Below are 14955 nucleotides of genomic sequence, written 5' to 3' on the forward strand. Positions count from 1 at the left end.
AATATAGATGATATAATCCGATTTAGAATGTAGGACGTTTGTCACAAATTGCGACCATTGAAAAAGCTGTAAATTATATAACCAAATAAGGATGTTAATTCCATATACACAAATCCGTTTAAGGACATATATAGATATAGGAAGATGTAGTATGAGTGCCAATAAGACAACTCTCCATCCAAGCAATAATTGATAAAAAGTAAACCATTATAGGTCAAGGTACGGCCTTCAACATGGAGTCTTTGCTCACACCGAACAGCAAGCCTTAAAGGGCCCCAAAAATTACTAGACGTGTAAAACCATTCAAACAGGGAAACCAACGGTCTAATCTATATAAAAACGAGAAACGAGAAACACATATGAACTACATAAACAGAGGACAACCACTGTTCTGAATTAGGACAGGTGCAAACATTTGCAGCGGGATTAAACGTTTTAATGGTACCAAACCTTCTCCCTTTTCTGAAACAATAGTATAACATCACAACATAGAAAGACACACTGTAAAATATCAATTGGAAGGCTTAACTCAATCAAAAAATATAGTTCGTTTAATCGGATTATGATGAAATGCATTACGTATTTTGCGCAGCAAAAATTTTTTGGTGTTGTTTAAGCATTATACTTGAACAAATGATGTGTTACAAATATAACTTTAACGTCTATTGACGAGTTACGCACTCTCTGTGTTTTTATTTTACTACGTTATCAAATATTTATTTGGGCAAATAAAGTTCTTCAGTATCAATGAAATATTGTACAAGTGATTTATCTATTTTGGACTAAGTATTTTGCAAATAAACTTAGATATAGTATGTAATAAAATGTTAATGATCTGTTTGGTTAATATGTATGTACTACTGTTACATCATGTTGTCTATATTTTCAACTGTTGATTGTTGAAAATTATGATATAAGGACACGAACAACGTTAAATATATCTTTTTTAATTTTGAAAGTAAAGAAATGAAATAATTATGATTGATAAGAAATGATTGAAACAGGATACTGCTCCCAAACAAAATCTTCCATAAGCATAAACCCCTAATGACACCCCTTATCATCTCTCATATGACAGGGGACTATGGTGACCAATGAGCACTTCTTTAATATTCTATCTAATGTATCTTTTAATTTAAACAAGAATATACAGGTGTAGGGATTGGGATCTCAAACAATATGCCTGTGCCTAATCAGGAATATGGCAGTTGTTGTCCTTTCGTTTGATGTATTTGATCTTTTGATTTCTCCATTTGGTAAGGGACTTTCCGTTTTGGATTTTTCTCGAAGTTCAGTATTTTTGTGATTTTACTTTTTATATTATATTTGAACATATGCATATGCCAGGTGTGGGAATGACCCCTTAGTATATAACCTGTATATAATTTACATCATCCTGGAATGACAAAACATAATATATATGGTTTTGGTTGGGATCTTACAAACTTACAATGTATTTGAACATAATCAAAAAACAGTGGATTGGAGTATTTTTTGTAGACTTACCCTGTATACCATAAAGGATCATCTACCTTTCAACCTTGAGGTAGGTAATATGATTCTGTGATCACTAATGAAGAAACTATGTGTGTTTCACTAATTGTACTCAAGTAATAATTATTTGAAAATTAAAAAAAATCTATCCCAAAGGGCTGATCCTTCCTTGCCCCCTCAAACTTCTTCTAATAGACACCAATTCATAGACAAAATCTATTTATCTCCACGATACAAGATAGTCGAATATATTGGTGATCCTAGAGAAACTTTGGCAAACGCTTTTATAGATCTGCTGTGGCAAGTACAAGTCAACAAGCGGTGGAAGAAGAAGGAGATGGAAAAGCAATAATGATAATTCTTAGAATTCATATTGCAAGCAACAAAGCATGTCATCCTCCCCATTCCACTTACCTAGAGGCATTTCTAAAATTTGAAACATTAAAAGCACATATGTGTATAGCTATTTCTGTAAATGGCCTACTAGCACAAACACATACTCTTGAAAATAAAACTTTATGAATATTGTACGTTCGAAGCTCCTTTTTGATAAACTTTCATCAGTAACGCCTTTACCCAAACATTTTAAAGCAGGAGTTCAACAAATACGTAAAACCAGTAGGAGCTACCTGAACAAAAATAACAAATTAAACAAAAGTGCAGGCTATCATAAATAAACATACCTGCTTTTAATTGAAACAGTAACAAATCAAGTCTCTTAAGCAGGAAGATCAACGAAAAAGACATATTCAGAGATCAATTTGGAAAAGATATCTTAAATATGAAATTTTATATGCAAAATGTCAACAAACGTTATAAAAGGACCCTGTTTTCTATTTTTCTGTTATGTTTGAAAAGTAGACACGTAATGAAATTAAATTATACATGTGATCTTTTTTTAACACAGTGTAGAATGTGGAAAATAAGATTATTATCAATCTCATAACTGTACCTAATTCGATTAATTCAAGCAATCCATGTAATCAATCTTTCCTACTTGCGAGGACCTGAATTCATTACACTTTTTAATTTCCGAACGAATCCTGGATTTTGATTGGTCCCCGTTAAAGAGATGACTAATCTTCGATCAGCTAAATGTTATCGCCATAGAGAAATTCCGAGCTTATTCTGATTGATCAATTGACGATCTTTGATTGTCTATGTTTTCAGGCGTAAATATCAGTGTATGTAAAGTGCGGATCCTAAAATACCATTTTCACTGTATACGCCATGCATTTCTGATGTAGAATGGTAAATAAACAGACGAAAAAATTATGATTTTGGAAGAAAATGAAGAAAATTGTTCACATGTATTATATTTAGTAATAAATAATACAAATTATACAAAGTAAGAGATGGGAACGGGTTTTTATCGCGCCGAGAGCCATCCATACGTGAAATATATACCGTAATAGGTGAATATTTAGGACGTTTTACGAACAAATCGTGCAGGTGATTAAAAACTGACAGGAAAGATGTAGTTGCAAAAAAATATTCATTACAACACAATTATTAATGTTGTATAACGTAGAATAGCTTTTGTTATTCAGTTTGCCCATATTGTATTGAATTCCATTATGATGCTATCTTTATGCGAGTCATGTTTAGTGTTGAATAATGATACTTTACTTTCATTTTCACTGTGGAGCGATTCATTAGTATTGTATATGCTGTGCATTTTCACTGTATGATTTTTATTAATTTTTATGTATTAAATTCCAAATTCAGCCGACTTGCACAAACAATAATTAAAGTAAGAAAAGGATTTAATAGTGCTGACTTCGAGATGAAAAGTTTGATTGAACACTCCAATACATTCAATGGAATTAATATTTATTTCAAATAAAACACATCGTTGTCATAATATAACAATATGTGGATCATTTCAGAGTTGAAAGTGCTTTTAGATTAATGCGAAATATTTTCAAATGCATGCCAATTTGATAAAATTCATGTTTCTGCAGTAGTCATTATACGCATGTGCAAACAAATTTTATCATTGGATTTCGAGTATGGGTCTATTTACCAATCAGAAGAAGCATGTCATAGAAGTTTTTATAATTCATCAGAATCTTTATTTAAAGTGTAGTTATATTTATCCAATGCATTGAAACTTCATCACTGAATACGTACATCTCGCATGTCTATCGAAATAGAATGGGATAAAAAGGGATAAAAACAACAATACTTTCAAATATTTTTTTATAAATCAATTCTTGACCAATTTCAATGAGGTTTTGAAGTAAGATTTTTGATTTTGGGTCCGGTTTTAAATTGGCCCACAGGGTCCAAAATAAAATTTGCTGTTCTTTAGTAGGCTGAATCCATACATGATTGTGTTTATTATTATTTTTTTAATTTTTGGCTATATCACGATGTTGAAGCATTTAGGGGCTCAACAATAGGGGAGGCAAGTGAAGATGAATCACAGAAAAAATAACTAAAGTTAAGGAGGGGTCTTCATACCAATGCACATATTGTCCTTTCAAGACAAAATGGGTAGCTAGTTTTCCAAGGCATAAGAAGATCCACACTAATGGGTTAAACAAATGTGACCAGTGTGAATTACAATTTTAAGACTTCTCAATAAGCATAACAACTGATAGCATGGAGAAAGCCTGATTTGTACTCATTGTTCCAAACACTTCAAAAGGAGAATTGGGAAGTGGCGGATCCAGAACTTTTTGTAAGGCGCGCCGGATGGCTGACCTAAAATGGGGGGAGGGGGGGGGGGGGGGGGCTCAAGTCATGCTTCAGTGATTCCCTATATAATCAACCAACATTTTCCAAGGCCCCCTGGATACGCCTATGCTGGCATAGCTTACCATATGAAGAAAGCAACAGGAAATTTTAATCACATCTGCTCGTTTTATAGTAAAACATTAAAAATGCTTCGCTGACCACAGAGATCGAACCCTGAACAGTTGGGGCAAATTTGGACATAATAGTAAAGCTTGATACTATCTGAATTTGAATTGTGATCAAATTTATGACGTTATATAGGTTTCTGACACAAGGTAAATGTGGTCGAAGATCTTAAATCGTATGCGCAATACTGTACAACTGAAGGTTTCTTCCCGCCCATACCATTTTGTTTTCCTTCTAGGATAAATAACCATCAAACCAAATCCCAGTCTTTCCTTTCTGGTAACGAACCTTGTAGTACAATTTTAGAGAGGTCCATACACTTGAACACAAGATATTGTCTGGAAACTAGAAAAATGTTTGTTTTGCCATTTCTTTTGCCCCTAATTTCTGCATGTTTAGGGAAATTATCCCCGAACAAAATCCCAGTCTTCCCTTTGTGATAATGCGAAAAAGATTCAAAAACGTACATACAAGTAATTATCCGGAAACTACAAACATGATTTGTTTTTTGTCCCTTTTTGTTCCTTCATTTCTAAACTGTTAGTACCCCAAAATGAAACCTAACATTCTACTTGTGGTATTGAACACTGCGGTACAATTTCAGAACAATCAAAATTCTTATACACAAGTAATTATACTGAAACTAAAAACATGCTTCTTTTATGCCCGTTTTTCGTAAACGGTTGGAACCATCATCCCCAACATTATCCCAACCTTCCTTTTGTGGTATTTAACCTTCTTTAAAATTTATATAGATCAATTAACTTAAATTAAAGTTGTTCGGACACCGAATGGGTCTTCGGACGACGCAGACGATAGCAATATACGAACCGGAAAAAAACCATTGCGGGGAAACATTTCAGTTTACAGTTCAAACATGTCAATACTGTTGGAAAACGTATAAATGGCCAGTCAGTTTCTATAGACATATACAACTTATAAATAGATATAAATATTAAATTAATCAAATAAGTTTTTCATTTGTTGCAAGTCTAATTATTACATTAATCTTCAATAAAAATTTATCGCATTTTCGAAAATTCTACATCAGAAATGAATGCCATACAGTGATAATTCATCGCATCTATAGTAAAAATGGATCGCTTTTAATAACTGATATTCTATGTTATGTTGCTTTTATAACACATATTTGAACTTTGATACTGTTATTTTACATTAAAAAGACACATCATAATGAAAATATGTTAAGATTTAGTTTCAAATCAATTATTTTGGTATTTTCAAAACGTAAACAAATAAAGTTTTCCCAGGATCCTTTATTCTACAATGAACATACTCGCATACAACAGTGAAAATGAACTGACTGGATTCGCACTTAATATACACTGAATATAACGTGACGGTATCCAAATTGCACCTATTTTGACAGTTTTTTCACCTACGTTGTTTTATGATCAAGAAAAAAATGTCCATACTGGGTTTATTTTGTAGCCCTATCCTTCTTTATTGTATAGGTACACCAATTTGATTTTTAATCCATATTGAGTCATAAAAAAATGGGTTTGAATCAACCTCCAAACTATCCATGATTCTGTAATGAGGAGTACCCAAATTGCATCCATGCTTAAATTCACATCGTCAAAAGTCTAATAACCGAGCTTTTGTTTAATTTCTTCAAATATTTTGAACAATTGGATATTAGTCCATGCTTACTCCTCATATTTTACGAAATGGATACTTATAATATATTGTATTTGCTAATTTTAAAAAGATGACGTTTTGATGACGTCGCATGGTGACGTTTTCGTACATTTTGCTTTTTCAGTAAACAGTCCATCTGTTGATAAAGACTTTGAACGTTTTGTGTATATCTAAATATGTTTACCTATGTTGAAAGACGTGCATAGTATCAAATCATAAAAATACAAATTGTTTAGTCTCTAGGAAATCTTGTAAGAATTCCGTTGCAGTTTTTTCTAAATAGGTGCAATTTGGGTACTCGGTGCAATTTGGGTACCCTTACGTTAGTGATTGTAGATCAGCGGATTATTGCAACTGACGTGTTTTCTCATAACTTTATTTCTATTACGAAATTTCTTTGAAAAGTTTATTAGATAAAAAAAAAACAGTGATTGTATAGAGGAATATGAAAACGATATTGCAAAACAAAAATAAGACAACATTGGAAATAAAATAAACACAGAATCCATTGCGACCATACGTATAAAATTTCCTTGACAATTTTCTAAGGGACTACAAATATGTGCTGAAATATGTTATAAGCTTTTTAATTGTGATGTTGTTCAAGATTCTTTGATTCAGACGTGCACATTTTGAAAGTATAGATATGGTTACAATTGACATTGATAGTGTTGCACAGTTTAAAGAAGCTATAAATAAGGTCAACAGTAGTGAGGCCCCTCATGGGGGGGGGGGGGGGTCCTAGTAATCACATAATCACCATTTTTTTGCCAATATAATCACATAATCATTAAATATTTGCTTATCTTTAGTAATCAAATAATCATAAACTAAAAATACAGTCCTAGGTAATCAAATAATCATGAAATATTTGGCTTAATAATCAAATAATCATTAAAAAAACGGCCAAGTAATCACATAATCAAAAACCCCATGAGGGACCTCAGTAGTATACTGCTGTTCAAAAGTTATAAATCGATTGAGAGAAAATATAACAGGGTTGCAAACTAAAACACATCAAATTATAAGAGGAAAACAACAAAACAACAGATTCACTCAAGTGCAACAAAAAAAATAAAAAAAAATAACGACAATTCAAAATACATAGAAAAAAATTAAAAGATAACAAATGCCATTTTCCTGACTAAGTACAGGACATTTTAAGAAAAAAAAATGATGGGTTGTGAACTTGATTATGTGGCTATCCAAACCTTGCGCTTTTATGGAAATGTTAAATATACCACTCAAAAGACAACATTAAATGACAGGAATACAGTACACATAAATGGAAGAACACTGAGGATAGAGACATATATAAGTAAATAATATAAAAGTACATTTCGACATGTTAACGACAGAATAACGACGAATACTTAAAACTTATTGAGGACAGTACATAAAAAACAGCATGAACCACATCCGCAATCGACAACCACTGACCACCAAATTCCAAACTAAGAACAGTTTCAGACAAATGCAGCTGATTTAAACGTTTTAATAGGTACCAACCTTCACTCTTATCTGAAACAATAGTGTAACATTACAACATAGAAAGACACACAATAAATAGCTTTTACGTCCCATCATTATGTTACTGTGATATGGTACATATGTGTGTTCATTGTCTTACTTTCTTATAAAGTGCTTTGTCTATATACATTTTTTGTTTTCATTGTTCACATATTTGTTTGTTTTTACAGTAATTAAGATTATAAAACAATCAAGATCATTGTCAAATGATATGGCATAAAGCCATAAATCTAGAAACGGTATTGTCTAAACACAGAATTTCACAGCAGCAATTAAAAAACATAAGCGGGATGATATATTCTTGCTTTGCGGACATTTCAATTTTTTAAAAGTTTCACGCAATATTGTAAAGTAAGAACAAAAGGGGATTATTATTAGAAACGTCAACGTATCTTGACCTTATTATAATTGTTGATATAGGTCTTTGTTTGTGTAGTCTGTTGTTTTTTCTAATATGCTTGTTATTTTCGGTTATCTTTTGAATAAGCGTATTCACTAATGGTCAGATAGATGGTTACGATAAAGATACAATTTAAAAATTGATGTAATCACTAAGAAAGAATATAAACAACTTAACCTGCCACATTCTGTATGTATGTGCCTGTCCAAAGTCCAGTGCCTGTTATTCAGTAGTTGTCGTTTGTTGATGTGTTACATATTTGATTTTCGTTCATATTTTGTATATAAATGAGGCCATTAGATTTCTCGTTTTAATTGTCATTTCGGAGCATTTTATGCCTGACTATGCGTTATGGGCTTTGGTCATTGTTGAAAGCCGTATGGTGACCTAAAGTTGTTAATTTCTGTGTCATTTCGTCTCTTGTGAGAGTTGTCTCATTGGCAATCATACCACATCTTCTTATTTATATTATTTAAGAAATGAAGGAGACAAAGTATCCCTTCAAACACTTTTAATGTATGTTTAACAAATGGTGTAACTGGTTTTTAATAATGTCATTGTAATTATTGCATGAAGGAAAACGACTTGATCAAAAACATGTTATTGTATTCAGAATGATAATAATGATACAATTTAAACCAAGTGCAAATCATCTTTCTCAACTAGAATTTAAATAGATATCAAATTATCATTGTACAAAACTGCTTATACTTCAGATTTACAATACTTTAAATTTTAGAAAGATTTAAAGAGCAAACACATCACATGTAGGGTAAACATTAAAAGCTTTGTCAAACAGACATGTATAACTTACAATCTACAATACGCTCAAATATTTAAATGAGATATAATTCATGACCAAGTCACAGTGGATTGCTATGAAAATATAAAAAGAATTAAAAAAAAAATATAGCTGGTCGCCATGAAATAGCAAATAATAATAAAAGTGGCGTTAAAGACCAATAATGAATAAATCAATCATTGTATATATCAGACGTTTCACACACAGATCTTATCCTTCATTGAGCAAGAATCTATGCATTTGAAATTGAATTTGACAATAGGAATTTTCCAGCATCGTGTAATGATGAATCCCGATATGACTGTAATATGTGCCACTGGACATGAATCTTAATCTTTTTGATCTTGTAATACGTAGAAGAATGGGAGAAAATTAAAGCAATTTAGCTTTCAACTTTTATCTACCATTCTAGAGAAAACCTAGGTATTTAGTAATACCTTAGAATTGCAAGGACCAAGCAACATAGAAGGGACCTATTTTTGAAGGTTGATGTGTCCATCATATTACATATGTGGCAACCTTTTGTAAAAGTCTTGTACTAAGTTAAACATTAGTTATTATTTAAGTTCCATTGCTAACTTAAAGTCGACACCTTATAATATAGAATATCTTTTTTGAATAGAAAAGGGTGTTTTAGATTTTTGACGATTGCAAAATTTCCGAGAAAGAATCGAGGAGTCCCTCTTCGAATGCAGCATTCACTATCTTTATAAACATGTCTTTGACAAGCAATACTGTGAACCACTGACAGTGTCTTTAAAGATCCAATGTGAAAAAATGTCAAAAATGGGTTACAGAGTAATGTCCCTGCTAAACTGAAGTGTGCATGTTTCAGCTCTGTGATTCCCAGTGAAGACATATTTTTTTAAGTTAAAACATTCGAGGTACACAGTCTGTAGAATGAAACAAAAGTTAAAGATGATGCTAGTCTTGGCGTAAACTCAAAAATTTATTTAATCGGAACTGGTTAGATATGAAATGAAGTCACAAGACACATGTGAAAAGTCGCTGCTTGAAAAGGCAGAGTTGCCCTTCGTACAACTTAAACACGTAGTCCAACAATGGCTCAATGATCTACAGCATAATAAAAATATTACAAAGTTCACTATTAAAGAAATAACATGAATAAAACTTTTAGCCATTATAGATTTTTATATGTAAAAAAAAAAGCCACAACATAAATAGCTTACCTTCATAAAAAATTACAGGAACTATATTCATAGACAACCGATTACGGGCGACCAAACAGGTCAATCTTAAACATCAGATCATTTCGTCTTTTTCTATTGAGTTCTTTGAGTTTCTCGTTTGCTTTTTTATCTGGCTTATTTACGCTTGACATAACACCTTAATTTCATGTTTTAATATATATATTATATATACGTGTGTCTTGTGCATCAATATGCAATATGGGGTAAACGTCAAGGAAACAGCAATCTAGCAACATAAATACCAAAAGATATGTGTTTGGTTTGAATGGAAGCCATATATATGTGAGTTTATTTTTCACTCAACAAGATAGCATCCCAACGACAAAAATGTATTAAAAGGAACTATGCACTCGGCTACTGTTCTTTTTTTTACACTCTTTTTAAAACCTCTTGCTATATTCAATTTGAAAGATAAAAAAACACAACTATCTATCAAACGAAAACTGGATCAAGTAAGAAAAAAGCTTCTTTCATTAGTACAAATTATTGCTTCATTGCTTATTTCAGAGTTCGAAGCTTTGTTTGACTTCAAAACTATGTTTGACATTTTCCAGCCGAATGTCAGTAGTTTTCTCCTGGTGCACCATCTTTCTTCACCATTATAAAGCTGAACGCCATGAAATAGCAAATAATAATAAAAGTGGCGTTAAAGACCAATAATGAATAAATCAATCATTGTATATATCAGACGTTTCACACACAGATCTTATCCTTTATTGAGCAAGAATCTATGCATTTGAAATTGAATTTGACAATAGGAATTTTCCAGCATCGTGTAATGATGAATCCCGATATGACTGTAATGTGTGCCACTGGACATGAATCTTAATCTTTTTGATCTTGTAATACGTAGAAGAATGGGAGAAAATTAAAGCAACTTAGCTTTCAACTTTTATCTACCATTCTAGAGAAAACCTAGGTATTTAGTAATACCTTAGAATTGCAAGGACCAAACAACATAGAAGGGATCTATTTTTGAAGGTTGATGTGTCCATCATATTACATATGTGGCAACCTTTTGTAAAAGTCTTGTACTAAGTTAAACATTAGTTATTATTTAAGTTCCATTGCTAACTTAAATTCGACACCTTATAACGTAGAATATCTTTTTTGAATAGAAAAGGGTGTTTTAGATTTTTGACGATTGCAAAATTTCCGAGAAAGAATCGAGCAGTCCCTCTTCGAATGCAGCATTCACTATCTTAATAGATATGTCTTTGACAAGCAATACTGTGAACCACTGACAGTGTCTTAAAAGATCCAATGTGAAAAAATGTCAAAAATGGGTTACAGAGTATTGTCCCTGCTAAACTGAAGTGTGCATGTTTCAGCTCTGTGGTTCCCAGTGAAGACATATTTTTTTTAGTTAAAACATTCGAGGTACACAGTCTGTAGAATGAAACAAAAGTTAAAGATGATGCTAGTCTTGGTGTAAACTCAAAAATTTATTTAATCGGAACTGGTTAGATATGAAATGAAGTCACAAGACACATGCGAAAAGTCGCTGCTTGAAAAGGCAGAGTTGCCCTTCGTACAACTTAAACACGTAGTCCAACAATGGCTCAATGATCTACAGCATAATAAAAATATCACAAAGTTCACTATTAAAGAAATAACATGAATAAAACTTTTAGCCATTATAGATTTTTATATGTAAAAAAAAACCCACAACATAAATAGCTTACCTTCATAAAAAATTACAGGAACTATATTCATAGACAACCGATTACGAGCGACCAAACAGGTCAATATTAAACATCAGATCATTTCGTCGTTTTCTATTGAGTTCTTTGAGTTTCTCGTTTGCTTTTTTCTCTGGCTTATTTACGCATGACATAACACCTTAATTTCATGTTTTAATATATATATTATATATACGTGTGTCTTGTGCATCAATATGCAATATGGGGTAAACGTCAAGGAAACAGCAATCTAGCAACATAAATACCAAAAGATATGTGTTTGGTTTGAATGAAAGCCAGATATATGCGAGTTTTTTCTTTCACTCAACAAGATAGCATCCCAACGACAAAAATGTATTAAAACGAACTATGCACTCGGCTACTGTTCTATTTTTTTACACTCTTTATAAAACCTCTTGCTATATTCAATTTGAAAGATAAAAGAACACAACTATCTATCAAACGAAAACTGGATCAAGTGAGAAAAAAGCTTCTTTCATTAGTACAAATTATTGCTTCATTGCTTATTTCAGAGTTCGAAGCTTGGCCAGACTCCAAAACTATGTTTGACATTTTCCAGCCGAATGTCAGTAGTTTTCTCCTGGTGCACCAGCTTTCTTCACCATTATATAGCTGGTCGCCATGAAATAGCAAATAATAATAAAAGTGGCGTTAAAGACCAATAATGAATAAATCAATCATTGTATATATCAGACGTTTCACACACAGATCTTATCCTTCATTGAGCAAGAATCTATGCATTTGAAATTGAATTTGACAATAGGAATTTTCCAGCATCGTGTAATGATGAATCCCGATATGACTGTAATATGTGCCACTGGACATGAATCTTAATCTTTTTGATCTTGTAATACGTAGAAGAATAGGAGAAAATTAAAGCAACTTAGCTTTCAACTTTTATCTACCATTCTAGAGAAAACCTAGGTATTTAGTAATACCTGAGAATTGCAAGGACCAAGCAACATAGAAGGGACCTATTTTTGAAGGTTGATGTGTCCATCATATTACATATGTGGCAACCTTTTGTAAAAGTCTTGTACTAAGTTAAACATTAGTTATTATTTAAGTTCCATTGCTAACTTAAAGTCGACACCTTATAATGTAGAATATCTTTTTTGAATAGAAAAGGGTGTTTTAGATTTTTGACGATTGCAAAATTTCCGAGAAAGAATCGAGCAGTCCCTCTTCGAATGCAGCATTCACTATCTTAATAGACATGTCTTTGACAAGCAATACTGTGAACCACTGACAGTGTCTTTAAAGATCCAATGTGAAAAAATGTCAAAAATGGGTTACAGAGTAATGTCCCTGCTAAACTGAAGTGTGCATGTTTCAGCTCTGTGATTCCCAGTGAAGACATATTTTTTTTAGTTAAAACATTCGAGGTACACAGTCTGTAGAATGAAACAAAAGTTAAAGATGATGCTAGTCTTGGCGTTAACTCAAAAATTTATTTAATCGGAACTGGTTAGATATGAAATGAAGTCACAAGACACATGTGGGTCAAAATCTTTAATTGTTTTTACATAGGCGGTAATGGTAACGTTTTTTCCTGTAGCTCAGTCCATATCGTTAACTTGGATATGTATGATAGCTTGTTTCGAAGCTGTGACATTTTCACATATGTGGTTAAATTTTCGGGGTACGAAGTGAGATTACTTTTTCCGTAAATTAGCAAACCCCGAACATCCTGTTGTGATGCGGCTCCTTGTGGTAAAATATCCCCTTTTTAACACAATAAGTTCTTTGAAAATTTAATACTTTGAACACATTCAATAGCTCCATAGTTTTTACACATTTATTCTATGTTCCTCTACTTTCCTAATCACCACAAATAATTAAGTTCAGTCATTTGCTAAAAATAGAAATATGTCCAATATCACTACACAGAGATTTTTTCTTTACACGTGACTTTTGAGTTCCTCATTTCAAGGCGCATTAGGGATGTTGTCCCATGTGAAAAGTCGCTGCTTGAAAAGGCAGAGTTGCCCTTCGTACAACTTAAACACGTAGTCCAACAATGGCTCAATGATCTACAGCATAATAAAAATATCACAAAGTTCACTATTAAAGAAATAACATGAATAAAACTTTTAGCCATTATAGATTTTTATATGTAAAAAAAAACCCACAACATAAATAGCTTACCTTCATAAAAAATTACAGGAACTATATTCATAGACAACCGATTACGAGCGACCAAACAGGTCAATATTAAACATCAGATCATTTCGTCGTTTTCTATTGAGTTCTTTGAGTTTCTCGTTTGCTTTTTTCTCTGGCTTATTTACGCATGACATAACACCTTAATTTCATGTTTTAATATATATATTATATATACGTGTGTCTTGTGCATCAATATGCAATATGGGGTAAACGTCAAGGAAACAGCAATCTAGCAACATAAATACCAAAAGATATGTGTTTGGTTTGAATGAAAGCCAGATATATGCGAGTTTTTTCTTTCACTCAACAAGATAGCATCCCAACGACAAAAATGTATTAAAACGAACTATGCACTCGGCTACTGTTCTATTTTTTTACACTCTTTATAAAACCTCTTGCTATATTCAATTTGAAAGATAAAAGAACACAACTATCTATCAAACGAAAACTGGATCAAGTGAGAAAAAAGCTTCTTTCATTAGTACAAATTATTGCTTCATTGCTTATTTCAGAGTTCGAAGCTTGGCCAGACTCCAAAACTATGTTTGACATTTTCCAGCCGAATGTCAGTAGTTTTCTCCTGGTGCACCAGCTTTCTTCACCATTATATAGCTGGTCGCCATGAAATAGCAAATAATAATAAAAGTGGCGTTAAAGACCAATAATGAATAAATCAATCATTGTATATATCAGACGTTTCACACACAGATCTTATCCTTCATTGAGCAAGAATCTATGCATTTGAAATTGAATTTGACAATAGGAATTTTCCAGCATCGTGTAATGATGAATCCCGATATGACTGTAATATGTGCCACTGGACATGAATCTTAATCTTTTTGATCTTGTAATACGTAGAAGAATAGGAGAAAATTAAAGCAACTTAGCTTTCAACTTTTATCTACCATTCTAGAGAAAACCTAGGTATTTAGTAATACCTGAGAATTGCAAGGACCAAGCAACATAGAAGGGACCTATTTTTGAAGGTTGATGTGTCCATCATATTACATATGTGGCAACCTTTTGTAAAAGTCTTGTACTAAGTTAAACATTAGTTATTATTTAAGTTCCATTGCTAACTTAAAGTCGACACCTTATAATGTAGAATATCTTTTTTGA

This window comes from Mytilus edulis, chromosome 13 (assembly GCF_963676685.1).
Source record: "Mytilus edulis chromosome 13, xbMytEdul2.2, whole genome shotgun sequence".
Classification (NCBI taxonomy): domain Eukaryota; kingdom Metazoa; phylum Mollusca; class Bivalvia; order Mytilida; family Mytilidae; genus Mytilus; species Mytilus edulis.